The sequence below is a fragment of the Periplaneta americana genome, chromosome 3, assembly GCF_040183065.1.
Source record: "Periplaneta americana isolate PAMFEO1 chromosome 3, P.americana_PAMFEO1_priV1, whole genome shotgun sequence".
NCBI lineage: Eukaryota > Metazoa > Arthropoda > Insecta > Blattodea > Blattidae > Periplaneta > Periplaneta americana.
The window spans coordinates 18,387,058-18,402,992 of NC_091119.1; the positions used below are offsets into that span (position 1 = coordinate 18,387,058).

The 15,935-nt window shown below is 32.7% G+C and overlaps 1 long non-coding RNA gene across 1 annotated transcript in view; it reads left to right on the forward strand.

The window, feature by feature from the left end:
• Window positions 1-2,416: 2,416 nt before the first annotated feature.
• The window catches only part of LOC138697086 (uncharacterized), a 250,534-nt gene continuing 237,015 nt past the window's right edge, over window positions 2,417-15,935 (forward strand). The window contains exons 1-2 of the long non-coding RNA XR_011331512.1: window positions 2,417-2,510; window positions 2,852-3,030. This is a non-coding gene — a long non-coding RNA (uncharacterized lncRNA). The remainder of the gene's footprint in view (window positions 2,511-2,851; window positions 3,031-15,935) is intronic.

The window sequence follows — 15,935 nt, forward strand, 5'->3', positions numbered from 1 at the left end:
TCATGCTTAATATACATACATTACACATTATAAAACACTATTCAGAATATTAAAATAGCTGTAAAAATAATATCACATTTGCATAAATTTTTGTACAACCATAAAGCATTTACATAATAAAACATATCTTACAATTATGAGTGTCCCTCAGCTTGAGCATAGATATTATTTTCATTCTTCCTCTTCCCCTCCTAAGCACATTTGTGATTAAATTTCTTTCTTATGACGCAACAAACAGCTCGCTCACTAGCCAAACAACCAAGGACAGGGGCCATTAACGCTGGATCGAGCTGTAATTAAATATCTGCATGATTATTTCACTGAAATGTTTTAAAGACTACATCAAAAATATAGTCTAGGATCTTTTACCTATTCCTTCAAGAAATATTTTTTTTTTTAGTCGTTACCTTCAATATAAAATTTTCCAAAATTTTTCACTTCTTTCAGAAAGGATACGAAGCTGGTGTTACGTTTAGTAGATTGACAACAGACTACTTAGGTACCGGAAAAATTTGCTGACCATTTCTTGCCATTGTCAAAACACAACTCTTCTGGTCATCACTTTGATCTGCCATCATGTGATGTGTACTGCATACTGCATTATTGGTATTTTATTTTATGAGTCAGTTAAGAGCATAAAACATGGCAATGTATTATATCTTGATAACCAGACTAATAGAAAGAAAATAGTACAGAAGACATTAGATTCTTTCTCTTCCACTCACAATAAAATTATCCTGATGCTAGCAGAATTTTCATAGGGATTATTCCAACACAACTGTTTTTTAATCAAAGTGTGAATAACTTTATTATGTTTTACATTTTAAGGATAAGTTTCAAGAAAACACAAAGTATTTTTGACTTTGTAAGAAATAGGAAAAACCTTGAGAGTTCTATAATACCCTACATCATTGTTTGTGACCTATTCTCGCAAAAACAGATAATAATTGAAATACATTTTTATCTATATTTAATCCATAATGAACATTTTTGGTGTCCTGTGTGTAGAGTTACATTGTCCAATTTGCTTAAGGAAGAAATCATAATTATTTTCAGTGTTTGCATAGAATTTGTTGACTTGTAAATCTTGAAGCACTATATGTATTGGTCAACAGAATAGATTATTTTTAAAACTTTGTTGTACAAAATTTGTAGGGGCTTGTACACTGTTCTTGACATGTAGTACTAGGCTAGAGCATTCTACATCTTAGGATGGTAAAAATTAACATTTTATAAATTATAACTTTTTTTTTTCCTGTTTAGAGTTGAAAATTTAAAGATAGAAAAGAGCTGAGATATCCTTGCAGATCGTTTTGCTTCAATTGTTTCAATATGCTTATGACAAAAAAAGTTATCTCTTGTCAAGATAAGTTCTGGGTTTCTTCTTACACCTTGTAAACTTTATGGACTGACACTTATCTGGATTTATAGTATTGGGTCACGTTTTAAGTCATTTTTCGTCTATATTAATATGATATTGGACTTTTGATACCAGGAAGTTGCAACAAATATGCAGTTTGGACTGTGTCATGGATTTTTAAAAAATCTTTATTATTAATGATCAAGTATCAAAACACAGGCTATTTTCTGACTTTATGGAATAAGATTTTATAAAAATGAGTTTTCAAATTCTAGCTTCTAGCTAGTTGTTATAATACCTACAGGATTTATCAAAGCACATTATTACCTATCTAGAAAAAAATTGAGTGATTTATGTTTGAAATATGGACGCACATTATACTGTAAATTTCTCAATGTTTTAGATAAAGATAATTTTGTGGGTATTCTTGACATATATTTTCAATCAATTTTGCAAACAGCTCACATAAAAATTGTTATACTGGGTCGAAGCATATTGATGTGATAATTGACAAAGACTACTTTCGTACATTTTTTTTTTTTTTTTTTCACATTCAGCAATTTATTGATAAAGTTCCAAAACAAATATGTTTTCTGCCTTTTCGTATTTTTGTGTAAATTCAAATAATAATGCACAAATATTGTTCATGTCCAACTGTCAAAACAATTGGGCACAGAGACATTAGTGTAGATTTAAGGAAGTTAGCGGTTGTGAAAAAGTGCATGTTATTCACTTAAAAAGGATTTTGGTGTTCTGTGTTTCTTGTAGAAATTTGCATTGTATTGATCAAGACGCTTGATGAATGGATTTTCACTTGAATTTGCACTGTTATGAAACTTCTTAACTTGTTCACATAATGAGTCTTTCAGAAATGTCATGTCCAAATCAAAGTGTATTTGTGCATTTGTTGTGTACCAGTCTGAATTATGTATTATTCGGAGCACTTTATTTTGAACAATTTGAAGAGGCTGAAAGGCTGTTTTTGGAATATAACACCAAGCTGGACTTTCGTACAAAGAGGGCTTAGCCCTCTTGTTTCGTACGTAATACAATAGATGACAGTACAAGCTGACAGTATGGTGCTGCCACCTATGGTTGAACCCAAACTTAAAATTTGACATAAGAGTTTTGAACGTGGAGGTTTAACAAGGTAAGGTTATTACATAAAACTAATTGATTATGAGTGTAATACACATTATAAAGATGAATTAATGTGTAGGTATTTCATCATGTTGTGGATAATCATAATGTCACCAGTGACAAAAATCAAGCCGAGTTTACAGAATCAACAGGTTCTGGGAATCCTAACCTCACAAGCATTTTCATGCTGACTACAAGTAATACATTTCCAACATTGGTTAGTTTATGTAGTAAATGATAATGTGATGCAATTTTAAATAGAAGGACTTGCTGACCAACTACCACAACAAAATAGGGTACGTTATTTGAAGAAGGATATATTGAACATAACCTGTAATGTTTCTGTTTTAGGGGGATTGTGTATGGGAATGACAAGAGATAATATGGCTCCTCAGTGTGACAGTTCACCATTTCCAGTTGATAAATGTCAGAAGAGAAAGCGCCGCTGGGATGTAACTCCAGAAGACTTGGAGAAGGAGAAAGAAATACTGAAGAAAGAAAAATGGAAGGAAGAGTCAAGAGCAGAAAAGGTAATTTACAATACATTTTTTCTTGCATGTGTACTGTAGTTTTGCACAAGTGGAAATTTGTGAATGCTAGTATCAATCTATCAATATATTTTCCATTAGCATTTCAATGCAAAGACTACTGATGTACTTTACTTGTCTAACTTCAATATTAACATTTTAATGTTGTCATAGCATAGAGATCATTGTACGGTTTTCATGCTGTGATATTTCTCCTTGTTTAATATTATTTTATACTATCATAATTTAATTTTACGAGAAATTCATCATCGTCCTTGCAGGTATTAGGCCTAGTGGCCTGTTATGGTCTCTGTCCATCTTTTCAGGGGGCGTCCCAAAGATCGTCTTCCATGTGGTATATAGCGGAGAATTTGTCTTGGGAGTCTGGAACGGTCCATCCTATTGGCAGGGTTAAGCCATTTTTTGTCTATAGTGGTTAAGATGTTCATAAATAGGTGTAATTTTCAATTCTTGTGTAATTAGTTCATTCCTTTTGTGGTCAAGCAAGCTGTAGCCGGCAGTCCTCCTTAGAAATCTCATTTCCGCAGTTGTTAGGCGTTGAACATCTGAGTTTCAGACAGTCCAGGCCTCACTACCATACATGAGGACAGGTCTTGCTAGAACTTTATATGCTTTTAACCTGGTATGTTTTTGGGTTTTCGTGGTTGTGAAAACCCGGTTGATGGTTCTTAAGGCTCCATTAAAATGCTGAATATTTTCAGATATGTCAGTAACAGGTAAATATGTTAAATTATGACCTAAATATTTAAATGAGTTTACCTGTTCCAATGCAAATTTTACTCCTAACTGGCTGTTTACCTTGGAACGCCATATTTTTTGTTTTGTTTGAGGAAATATTCATATTAAAATTTTGTGCTATTATATTCAGATTATGTATTGAGTATTGCAGCTCGTCTTCATTTGTAGCAAAAAGAACCTGATCGTCTGCATATAATAATGTATCTAGAGTACAATTTCGGAAGAATGGGATGTTTCCATGAATTGTTTAGTCGCCAATGTCTGATGATGGAGTTGATGTATATATTGAATAAAAGTGGTGAGAGGGGGCATCCTTGACGAACTCCACAGTTTATCAGTCTCCATTCGGTATGTTCCGATCCGACAGTAATTTTGATAATATTGTTGTTATGTAATTCGTAAATTGTTCCTATAATTGCGTTTGGAACTGAATCATCTGCCAGAATATGAAAGAGCTTATTTCTGTTAACACGGTCGAAAGCTTTTTCGCTATCAATAAAAGTTTACGAGGAATTAAATATGCAAAACAACAGACTGATATCAAGGATATGAATTGAAACTATTAGTCCTATAAAAATATTTGTTGCATTTGTTGCTAAAGTTAACCAATAACTTATATCTGTAATTAATATTTTCTCATAGAAATCATTTACCAAAATATTCAGTACAGGAAATTAAAGGACTTGCTTGACTGAGGGAAATAAATTCAAAACATATTTTGTTATAGTGGGCCGAAGTCAAAATTAGCTGAATAAAACTGTAGATGTTGCTGAAGTTTATCTTTGTTAACAGAGGACTGTCTTCTGCTATGTAGTTAGTAACAATAGGCTACATGGTGGATAACATTGTTAGTGTCTTTAAAACAATTGTATCCCTGATATAGGCTATGCTAAGTTACATTGTTATATTTCTCCTTTATAGTAACTATATAAATTTATTGTAAACTTACAATAACGAATCCCTGCAGTCACCGGGTGCCAACAATGGACAGAGTAGATACAAAAGCATAGAAATAATAGTAATTATTTTTTTAGCCGAGTGATAGAAAAGTTGACGGAAAGACTACAGTCATTGTCGATTTAAATTTCTGATGTACTGCTGTTATTTCAATAAATAAATAAATAACGAAACTAGTCAATCAGGTAACATAACTTACTTACGAATGGCTTTTAAGGAACCCGCAGGTTCATTGCCACCCTCACATAAGCCCGCCATCAGTCCCTATCCTGTGCAAGATTAATCCATTCTCTATCATCATGTTCCATCTCCCTCAAATCCATTTTAATATTATCCTCCCATCTACGTCTCGGCCTCCCCAAAGGTCTTCTTCCCTCCAGTCTCCCAACTAACACTCTATATGCATTTCTGGATTCGCCCATATGTGCTACATGCCCTGTCCATTTCAAATGTCTGAATTTTACGTTCCTAATTATGTCAGGTGAAGAATATAATGCGTGCAGTTCTGCGTTGTGTAACTTTCTCCATTCTCCTGTAACTTCATCCCTCTTAGCCCCAAATATTTTTCTAAGAACCTTATTCTCAAACACCCTTAATCTCTGTTCCTCTCTCAAAGTGAGAGTCCAAGTTTCACAACTATAGAGAACAACTGGTAATATAACTGTTTTATAAATTCTAACTTTCAGATTTTTTGACAGCAGACTAGATGACAAAAGCTTCTCAACCGAATAATAACAGACATTTCCCATATTTATTCTGCGTTTAATTTCCTCCCAAGTGTCATTTATATTTGTTACTGTTGCTCCAAGATATTTTAATTTTTCCACCTCTTCGAAGGATAAATCTCCAATTTTTATGTTTTCATTTCGTACAATATTCTGATCACGAGACATAATCATATACTTTGTCTTTTCGGGATTTACTTCCAAACCTATCGCTTTACTTGCTTCAAGTAAAATTTCCGTGTTTTCCCTAATCGTTTGTGGATTTTCTCCAAACATATTCACGTCATCCGCATAGACAAGAAGCTGATATAACCCGTTCAATTCCAAACCCTGTCTGTTATCCTGAACTTTCCTAATGGGATATTCTAAAGCGAAGTTAAAAAGTAAAGGTGATAGTGCATCTCTTTGCTTTAGCCCGCAGTTAATTGGAAAAGCATCAGATAGAAACTGGCCTATACGTACTCTGCTGTAAGTTTCACTGAGACACATTTTAATTAATCGAACTAGTTTCTTGGGAATACCAAATTCGATAAGAATATTATATAAAACTTCTCTCTTAACCGAGTCATATGCCTTTTTGAAATCTATGAATAACTGATGTACTGTACCCTTATACTTTTTTTTTCTCCATTATCTGTCGAATACAACATACAGGTAACATAACACCAATTTATAATGTTAACATCTGTGATTATATAAGTGTTAAAAGAGTGTGTTCAAAAATGAAGATTTAAATTCATGTAGATGAAGTGGAGAAAGAAATAATGTTTTCAGTGATCATGATGAAGATGGTGATGAAGCAGGATGATGTATCCATGAAGGTCAGCTATAGCGATATCTTCTATCTTGACCTTCAGACCGAACCTGATCTATGCAGGGGCGTATTTAGGCTTAGGCAGCTGCCTAGGACGGCAGATATGAGGGGGCGGTTTTTAAGCTACCGTATTACTATTATTTTTTATATACTTTTTAAATTTTATTCATAACTCTTTAGAAGAGTACATGAACTTAAACCACAAGGAAAAGGATATGAATAACATTGGCAACAGTCAGCTCAAATTTAATTTAATCAATGGTCTACCAACGGAAGAAAGTCAGTTTTTCAATAATAATAATGTCACAGCACTTTTTTCAATGTTATGCCTTCTCATCATGAGAGTCTCAAGTGATAACCTTAAAGAACTCAGTGTTGCCAACACATAAATTGTATCCCCGTCAGTCTAGCATCTGGAAATCCGTCAGAATCCGCCAAAATAAAAAAAGAACCATTCACTATATAAAAAAATACAAATAAAAAGCAAATTTTAACACAACTTACTTACCAATTTTGATTAAAATAATAATTCGTTAACCTGTGACTTGATTACGTGGAATTCTGAACTTTTAATGTATGTAAACAAGAATATTACTAATTATTGTATTGTATTGTATTTATTAACATTCCATGGTATTCATACATGCTTACAGCTAAAATATGGAACAAGTCAAAAAACTTAATACTATTATAAAATCTTAATTTGTAGTCACAGTCTAGATGAAATATATACAGACGAGATTTACAATATAGTCTAGTAGTACAACACAAAGTTTTAGTATCAATTTCATGAATTGTTATTGAATGTCATGAATTCACCTACAGAATAGAAGGCGTGAGAAATTAGGTACTTCTTTAATTTGGCCCTAAATAATTTTATGTTTTGAGTTTCATTTTTTATATCGATAGAGAGGCTATTAAAAATTTTTACTGCCATATAACGCACTCAGTATACACACAAGTATAGTAGATCTGCATCGCTATGAAACACGAAATAATGATCAATTAAATGTACCACATGTGAGGCTGCAAAAAACACAATCAAGCTATGTAATTACTGCAATAAAAGTATATAATAAAATACCTACAAATGTAAAGGCACTTAATGAAACACAATTTAAATTCCAGATTAAGAGATAGCTACAAAATAATCCCTTTTACAATATGAATGAATTTTTTGAAAATGATTTAGTCTTTTAGTTAAATTTTATTATTTTTTACTCTTTTAATATTTTAAATATTGACACATTGTTTTTTATACTATCACATTGACGAGGCCTCTTGTAAGGACTGTTCAAAGAAAAAGTAAAATCCCCCAAAAATTAAACAATTAAAATGACAGCAGCTAAAAAAGTCAAAAGACGGATGTAAATCGTAAATTCCGCCAGAAAATCCGTCACCCGTCAAAGCCATTCTTTTCCCGTCTGCTACGTTGAAATTCCGTCAGTTTTGACGGGATTTCCGTCCAGTTGACAACACTGAAAGAACTTACTGGTATTATAATATTACGATACGTTAGGAAGGCAAATCTCGTTGCTCACAATCGTAAGTTTTGTGGTGAGAGACGCCGCAACCTTTGAGAGATTCTCTTTCACATGAAAAAAAAAAGCAGAACTAAGATACCTCGTTTCATTATTTAGTTATTTACATCTGGATTTGTAAGGATAATTCATGGACACGGTGTACTATTTCCTGCCAAGGACGACGAAGCGATTGTTATAGAAGAATTTTCCAAGCGATGTCCATTGTCAACCAAATTTTCCTCGGTGAGAACAGTACCTACGTCTTCTTATGCGCTTTTTAATATCTATTGGGGCCACCGGCGTAGCTCGGTTGGCTAAGGCGCTTGCCTGCCGATCCGGAGTTGCACTCGGTTCGATTCTCGCTTGGGCTGATCACCTGGTTGGTTTTTTTCGAGGTTTTCCCCAACCGTAAGGCGAATGTCAGGTAATGTATGGCGAATCCTCGCCCTCATCTCGCCAAATACCATCTCGCTATCACCAATCTCATCGACGTTAAATAATCGATTAGTTGATACAATGTCGTTAAATAACCAACTGAAAAAAAAATATGTTAACAATCCCGTTCCCCAGAATTTCACATTTTTAGTACATTTTGTCTATGTTATAGCTATTTGGTACCCATAACCAACTGAAAAAAAAAAATATGTTAACAATCCTGTTCCCCAGAATTTCAAATTTTTAGTGCATTTTGTCTATGTTATAGCTATTTGGTACCCATAACCAACTGAAAAAAAAATATGTTAACAATCCCGTTCCCCAGAATTTCACATTTTTAGTACATTTTGTCTATGTTATAGCTATTTGGTATCCATAACCAACTGAAAAAAAAATATGTTAACAATCCTGTTCCCCAGAATTTCAAATTTTTAGTACATTTTGTCTATGTTATAGCTATTTGGTACCCATAACCAACTGAAAAAAAAATATGTTAACAATCCTGTTCCTCAGAATTTCAAATTTTTAGTACATTTTGTCTATGTTATAGCTATTTGGTACGAAAAGAACACGGTAAAATTATTTTTTTTGTCACTTTAGTAAAAATTATTAAAATAGATGGCGCTGTTTTTGATATTAGACGACTCACTTATATTGATTCTATTTGTTACGTTCTGATCTTCGCTTGCGGCATTTAAGTGAAGGCTGGTTCACAACAAACCGGGAACGGAAACGACAACGAGAACGAAAACGGAAATAATGTTAAAATAAATGTATTTAAATGCGAGTATTCACAATAGTTAAATGTGAATGCTCACATTTAAATACATTTATTTTAACATTATTTCCGTTCTCGTTCCCGTTGTCGTTTCCGTTCCCGGTTTGTTGTGAACCAGCCTTTATGTCGCGACGCTGTTATTCCCGGCGTGACTACTCCTCTTTGCTTACGCCTTAGGAAGTGAAGGCTCTATAAAGTCTAGGTAGGTAGTATCGTTCGCCATTTTTGTTCTTTCGTTGCCGAACTACTACACGAGGAATCTATTTGCCACACCGTTAAGGGGAGGCAGAGGTGAATATTTCAAAATCCACAAAATTTATCCGATTTGTTTGAAATTGATCATGGATACTAAGTATGTTATTATAATCGCGACGCTGTTATTCCCGGCGTGACTCCTCCTCTTTGCTTACGCTTTAGGAAGTGAAGGCTCTATAAAGTCTAGCTAGGCGGTATCGTTTGCCATTTTTGTTCTTTCGTTGCCGAGCTACCAGACGAGGGATCTATTTGTCGCACCGTTAAACATCATCATGTTGTAGCTCCTATGATGATAAATCAAACGCACTGTAATTGAGCAAATAATAATTAAGCGACGAATGACGCCCTAGTCTGCTTTTGCGAACGCCAACGAAAGAGCCAAAATGGCGGGTGATTATTTTAAGTATTTATCGAACCTTAGGAAGTGTATAACGTCATCTGAAGCGAATCACAAGACGCACACGTTTAAATGTAGCCGATCTGCAACGTGATTGGCTGCCGGAAATAAGAGCGACGGGATTATAGTAATGGATATACCAAGTTTCAACTTTCTAAGTACAATAATTCTGTAAATATTAATAATTTTATAAAACTTTATATCGTTTGATATAAAATGCTCTATGCACCATATTGTAAGAAAATTTCAACATTTCTTTGTATTTATCTGTTCAGAGAAGGTATATAAATAATGATAAGTATTAGTTTATTATGGGAATAATATAGTAATACAGTTATCTTGGTTTTAATTTCATACTTTTAAGGGCACAAAATCAAAAACTAACATCGGAATATCAAGATAAAGATAATAAGAATGAAAAAAAAAAAAAACAAATTTTCATTTTTTCTTCAGTTTTGTTCGAAAATTTCACCTCTACCTCCCCTTAAACATTATCATGTCGTAGCTCCTATGATAATAAATCAAACGCACTGTAATTCAGCAAATAATTGAACGGCAAATAACGTCCTCGTGTGCTTTCTGCGAATGCCAACGAAAGAGCTAAAATGGCGGGCGATTATATTAAGTATTTGTATTGTATTGTATTTATTAACATTCCATGGTATTCATACATTGCTTTACAGCTAGAATATGGAACAAGTCAAAAAACTTAATACTATTATAAAGTCTTAATTTATAGTCACAGTCTAGATGAAATATATACAGACGAGATTTACAATATAGTCTACTAGTACAACACATAGTTTTAGTATCAAGTATAATAGTTTTAGTATCGAGCCTTAGGAAATTCATGACGTCTTCATGAGCGAATCACAAGACGCACACGTTTAAATGTAGCCGATCTGCAACGTGATTGGCTGCCGGAAATTAGACCGACGGGACTATAGTATCCATTTTGTATGTAATTGAAGATTAGCATAAAATGAAACCATAAACTATTGCTTCGTGGGCTCTGACCAGGTATTTGAGTTACGAAAGCTGAATGCGTAATATTTACAAGCCAACCTGTGTGAATAGAAACATCGGATGCTGAATGAGATAAAAGTCCGAATTTAAGGACTCTATTTCAGGGGCGGCTACTGCGACAGGGTATCTCAGAGAGCGATTGTTGGGAATGCTGGAAATTCGGCGGTCCGCTTCGAGGTGGGCTCCGCAGAACCGGTCCGCCACATTGATTAATGCGCCTGCGCAGACAGCAGCTCGCTCTCAACTAATTTTTAATTCGCTGCAATATCTCACCGGTTCAAGCAGTTATAGATGTCCTCGCGTAGCCGTTTATTTTCTTTACACCGTCATATATTCTCGAAGTAAATAGCCAGCTGCTCCCAACAGACTGTGCACCACGCCATGGAGTATAATTCAAAGTTTCTCTCTTTATTTTATTACTATTGTAGTGCCGAACTCATTATTAGTCGGTTGATTAGTACTTGCTTTGTCATGTCGAAGATCCAGGTTCAAATCTTAGTAAGTCCGTTGGAAGACATTAGTGGTTCAGGTATTCTTGAATACTCTCTTGTCTCTTGTTTTCATGTCATTATTCAATTCGATTAAAATACGATTAATTTCCTTAAGTACATTTAAGAAACCAAATTGTAAATAAACAAATAAATAAAATAGACTAGACTAGACTAGATAGACAAACAGATAAAGATAATATATAGATAATAAATAAGTAGATAAATAAGTAAATAAATAAATAATTAAATAAGTAAATAAATAAATTGATAAGTAAGTAAATTAATTAAGTAAATAAGTAATTTAATTAATTGAATAAGTAAATAAATAAATTGATTAATTAAGTAAATTAATTAATTGAATAAATAAATAAATAAGTTGATAAGTAAATAAATTTATAAATAAATAATTTAATTAATTAATTAATTTAGTAAGTAAATAAATTAAATAATTAAGTAAATTAATTAATGAATTCAGTAAGTAAAATATATTAATTAATTAAATTAATTAATTAAAAAATGAGTAAATAAATAAAAGTCACCAAGTAAATAAGTGAGTAAATAAGTGAATTAGTAAATGTATGAATAAATAGATAAATAAATAAGTAAAAAAGGAATAAGTGAACAAGTAACTAATAAGTAAATAAATAAATAGATACGTAAAAATGTAAGTAAATAAGTAAATAAACAAATGAATAAGTAGTGAATGAATGAATGAATTTATAAATGAAAAAGAAATGAATAAATAAATGAAAAATAAATAAAAAATTAATACATAAATGAAAAAAATGAATAATTAAATGAAAAAAATAAATAAATTTAAAAAATAAATAAATGAAAGAATAAGTAAATATATGAAAAAGTAAATAAATGAAAAAATTAGTAATAAATGAAAAAAGTAAATATGAAAAAAATAAGTATATAATTGAAAAAAGTAAATAAATGAAAAAATGAAGAAGTAAAATGAAAAAATAAATAAGTAATGAAAAATAAGTAAGAGAATAAATGAAAAATAAATAAATAAATAAATAAATAAATGAATAAATAAAATGTGCATTCTGAATTTGCAGGACTCCAGGTTTGCTGAGTTGGTCAGCTAATCCAGCTGAGTATTTTACAAATTTTGTTATTTTGTGCACAAACCGCTTTTTTTGGTATCAGGAATCCTGAAGACATGTTCCACTTTCATGAAAAAAATCAAAACTTATTTTTCAAACTCTCAACCTTAAGTGTGATTAGTGATAGATTATGTTACTTGTCGGCGATGTATGCAATGGAGGGCGAAGAGAACTGGACACCCTACTCCATTATCTCCTGGCTTAGTTCCTTCACGAGTGGTGTCTTATTGGTGTGACTTATGAGGTTCGGACTTGTCTTCAGACAGTTGACTAAACAATAACAACAATAGTTTCATATACCTAATTAGAAAGGGAAAGGTCTTTGTCCGCATTTGGAATCGAACCACTACGTTTCTGAAAATGACCAGTTACTGTATCAGCAGAATTGATTCGACTCCATGATTCTGACAGTACTAGCCATAAATCAAGCCATGTGGCCACCTCGTAAGACGGGGAGCTCAAGTCGTCTTTGATTCCTCTGTTGAACGAAGCGTTAAAAGCGATTATTGTACAGAATTGAATTTAGAAGAAAAATTATAAATCGTGGGGCGTTAAAACCACGATTAAGCAAAAAAGTGCTGTTAACTCTGTAACGCTTGTCAGTTTCTGTGGTCATAATCCTTTGAACTGGATTTATACGGTGGGGTATTATATCTGTTGGCATTGTGGCTCCAGGAGGTTGAGGAGTTCGGTGGCAGTGCGGGTGTCGTATTCTGGGTATTGTTAATCGTTTTACCAAACCTGAAGATATCTGAAACCTGAAACCTGTTCAGATTTGTCTCGATCCATCCACTGTTTCCTCTTACTTTCATGAAAAACAATAATTACTTCGTAGTGGAGATTAAATATATTTTTTAAGTAAAGAAACCATTCATACTTGGACTGGTCAGCAGAAATTTGAATTTCATCGTGGAATGTAATCTAGCAAAACATGGTAAAAAGTGACGGGAGATTTGAGAAAATCCGTATGATTGCGTGTAACGTTTATACAAGAATTAGATAAGGTAATTTATTATTTATTTATTTGTCTATTTATCTATATACAGGGTGAATAAAAAGTCTGAAACCATATAAATATCTTCCATATGCTTGATTTTCGATTACTAGGGCCTATAGGTGTTACCAGTATTTGTAAGACCAAATGCTCTACCAGTGACACATTCGATTCTATACTAAAAGCCAGGTCATGGATAAATATATAATAGGATGCGAAACTTAATGAGTTTCCCGTAACACATACTAGAGGCGCTGTTGTAGAAATTGATCCTGCTCCCATCTATTTGTGGGAGAGGCGTTATTACATCTAGCAGCGCACCAAGTAGCGAAAAGAGTAATTACTGCATGCATTTAGCAGCGCACCTGGTGACGAAAATGTTAAACTGTGCAAAAAGTATTCCCTCCCACCCTCATCGATATTCAAAACTAACCCAATTTAAAATAAAACATTTACAGCTTTATTCCTCACAGCATATTCTACTGAAAATTCTTACCGGAGCCAACAGGAAGATAAAAGAGACGATGTGTTTCACACTACCCGATTAAAATATAACCAGACAGAGACAAAAAATAAAGCAAAAGGTTAGATAATTGGGATTGTATTCTTTGGGTATTTATTGTACAGCGCAATGGAAAAGTCTGCAAGAACTACTTAGATAGTTCAATTTATTATATTACTATTACTTTACAATACTTTAAACAACACTATTTTTACAACGTCCATAAACATCACTGTTTAACATACACTGCTTATACATACACGTATCACTTTATGTTCACTTATCAGTAAGTTTCAATCCACCATCTCGTCTCCTCGACTCCCCCGTACAGCAATATCTCGAATCGAAAGGATAAATAGAGAACTCTCGGAAATGTACCCAACACGTAGTTTTAATGTTCACCACCTACGACGTTGGGCGCTGATCATCTTATTTCAAACCCCCAAATCCAGATGGTGCTGACCGCAGTTTCGCATCCTATTATATATTTATCCATGGCCAGGTTATGAACCGACTGAACCGGAAGCAACGTTCTGTTGTTCTCTTTCTGAGCTCTGTTGCCACATAGTGGCGCGAGATTCAAAGCATGTTCAGCGTTTGTCACCGATATGTTTAAAGTAACTACTGTGTATAGTTCTCGATAACACTGTCAACAACATTAGTAATTAAAATTACTGTTTTTTTAAGAAAGCACGAGCTAATGACGCTGGCACGAAATGCGACTCGTAATACACGTGGTACTGCAAATGAACTGGGAAGTTTGGCTACACTTTTTTTTTATTTCAGATATACAGAATAAGGAAATATAATTACAAAACAAACAAAGAGAAATACAAATAAAATAATACAAGCAATATAAAAAGAAGATACAGTAGTATTAACAAAATTTGAGACCGAATGAGCAGCGCTCGTGCTCGGTCGCAATTCAGATATAATATTAAAATAAAAAATAACAATAATATAAATAAATAAGTAAAATAAAATAGGAACTAAAATATAATTACAGCGGCAATGGAATTATATAATATAATATTAACACTATAGAAGAATAATATCGCACGTGAAAAGTAGGACTAATATATATTTCAAAATTATAGAATACAAATATAATATAGATTGATTAATTCATACACATAGGCTATCAATTTATTTAATCAAATTGAAGATATTAACACGTTTCTAATTTTCTTGTTATATGTTAGTGGGTTACATGTTAGAAGTTCTGGGTGTAATTTAGTTAAAGCATTGTACAACCGAGGGCCAAAATTTATACTATGCTTTAGACCAGCAGATGTGAGACATTTAGGTTCTACTAATGTTGAATTAATATTTCGTCTTGTGTCATAATTGTGTGTCTGTAATACAAACTTATTACGATTTTTATGATAAAATTTTAACAGCGTATACTTATAAATTTGTTCAATATTAAATACATTAAATTCAGAATAAATTAATTTAGTTGGATAATCGAAACGTTTCTTGAAACAAATTTTAATTATTCGTTTTTGTAGTAAATTTAACGGACTAAGATTAATTTTTGTACTTCCACCCCAAACAATTATACCATATTGAATGATAGACTGAATAATGGCCAAATAAACATTTCGTAGAACTCTAATAGGTAAGTAGCATCGAAGATTAACGAATTTATAAATTGTTTTACGAAGCCTCTTACAAAGATAAGTAATGTGATGAGGCCATTTTAAATTCTGATGAATAATGATACCCAGATATTTGACATACGTGGCTTCTTTCAAAGGTGGACATTTACAACTTTTGGGATCTAAACATTTTTCACTGTGTATTATTAGTCTATATTTATCGCTAAATTTTAAATTTTGAACACTGGCAGCTGTTAACGAAAAAGGAACTAAAGTTGATTTAGATATATTTAAAGAAAGGAAGTTGGAATTAAGCCATTTTTTAACAATGTTAGCACCTATATTAGCATTTCTATATGCTTCCTGCCAAGAAAAACCACTGAAAATAACTATTGTATCATCCGCATATGAATATATAGATCCATTAAATTTTTCTAAATTTATATTTAGCAGATCATTAACATATATTAGAAATAAAATAGGTCCCAAAATTGTTCCTTGCGGTACACCTATATCAATATATTTGTATTCACTGT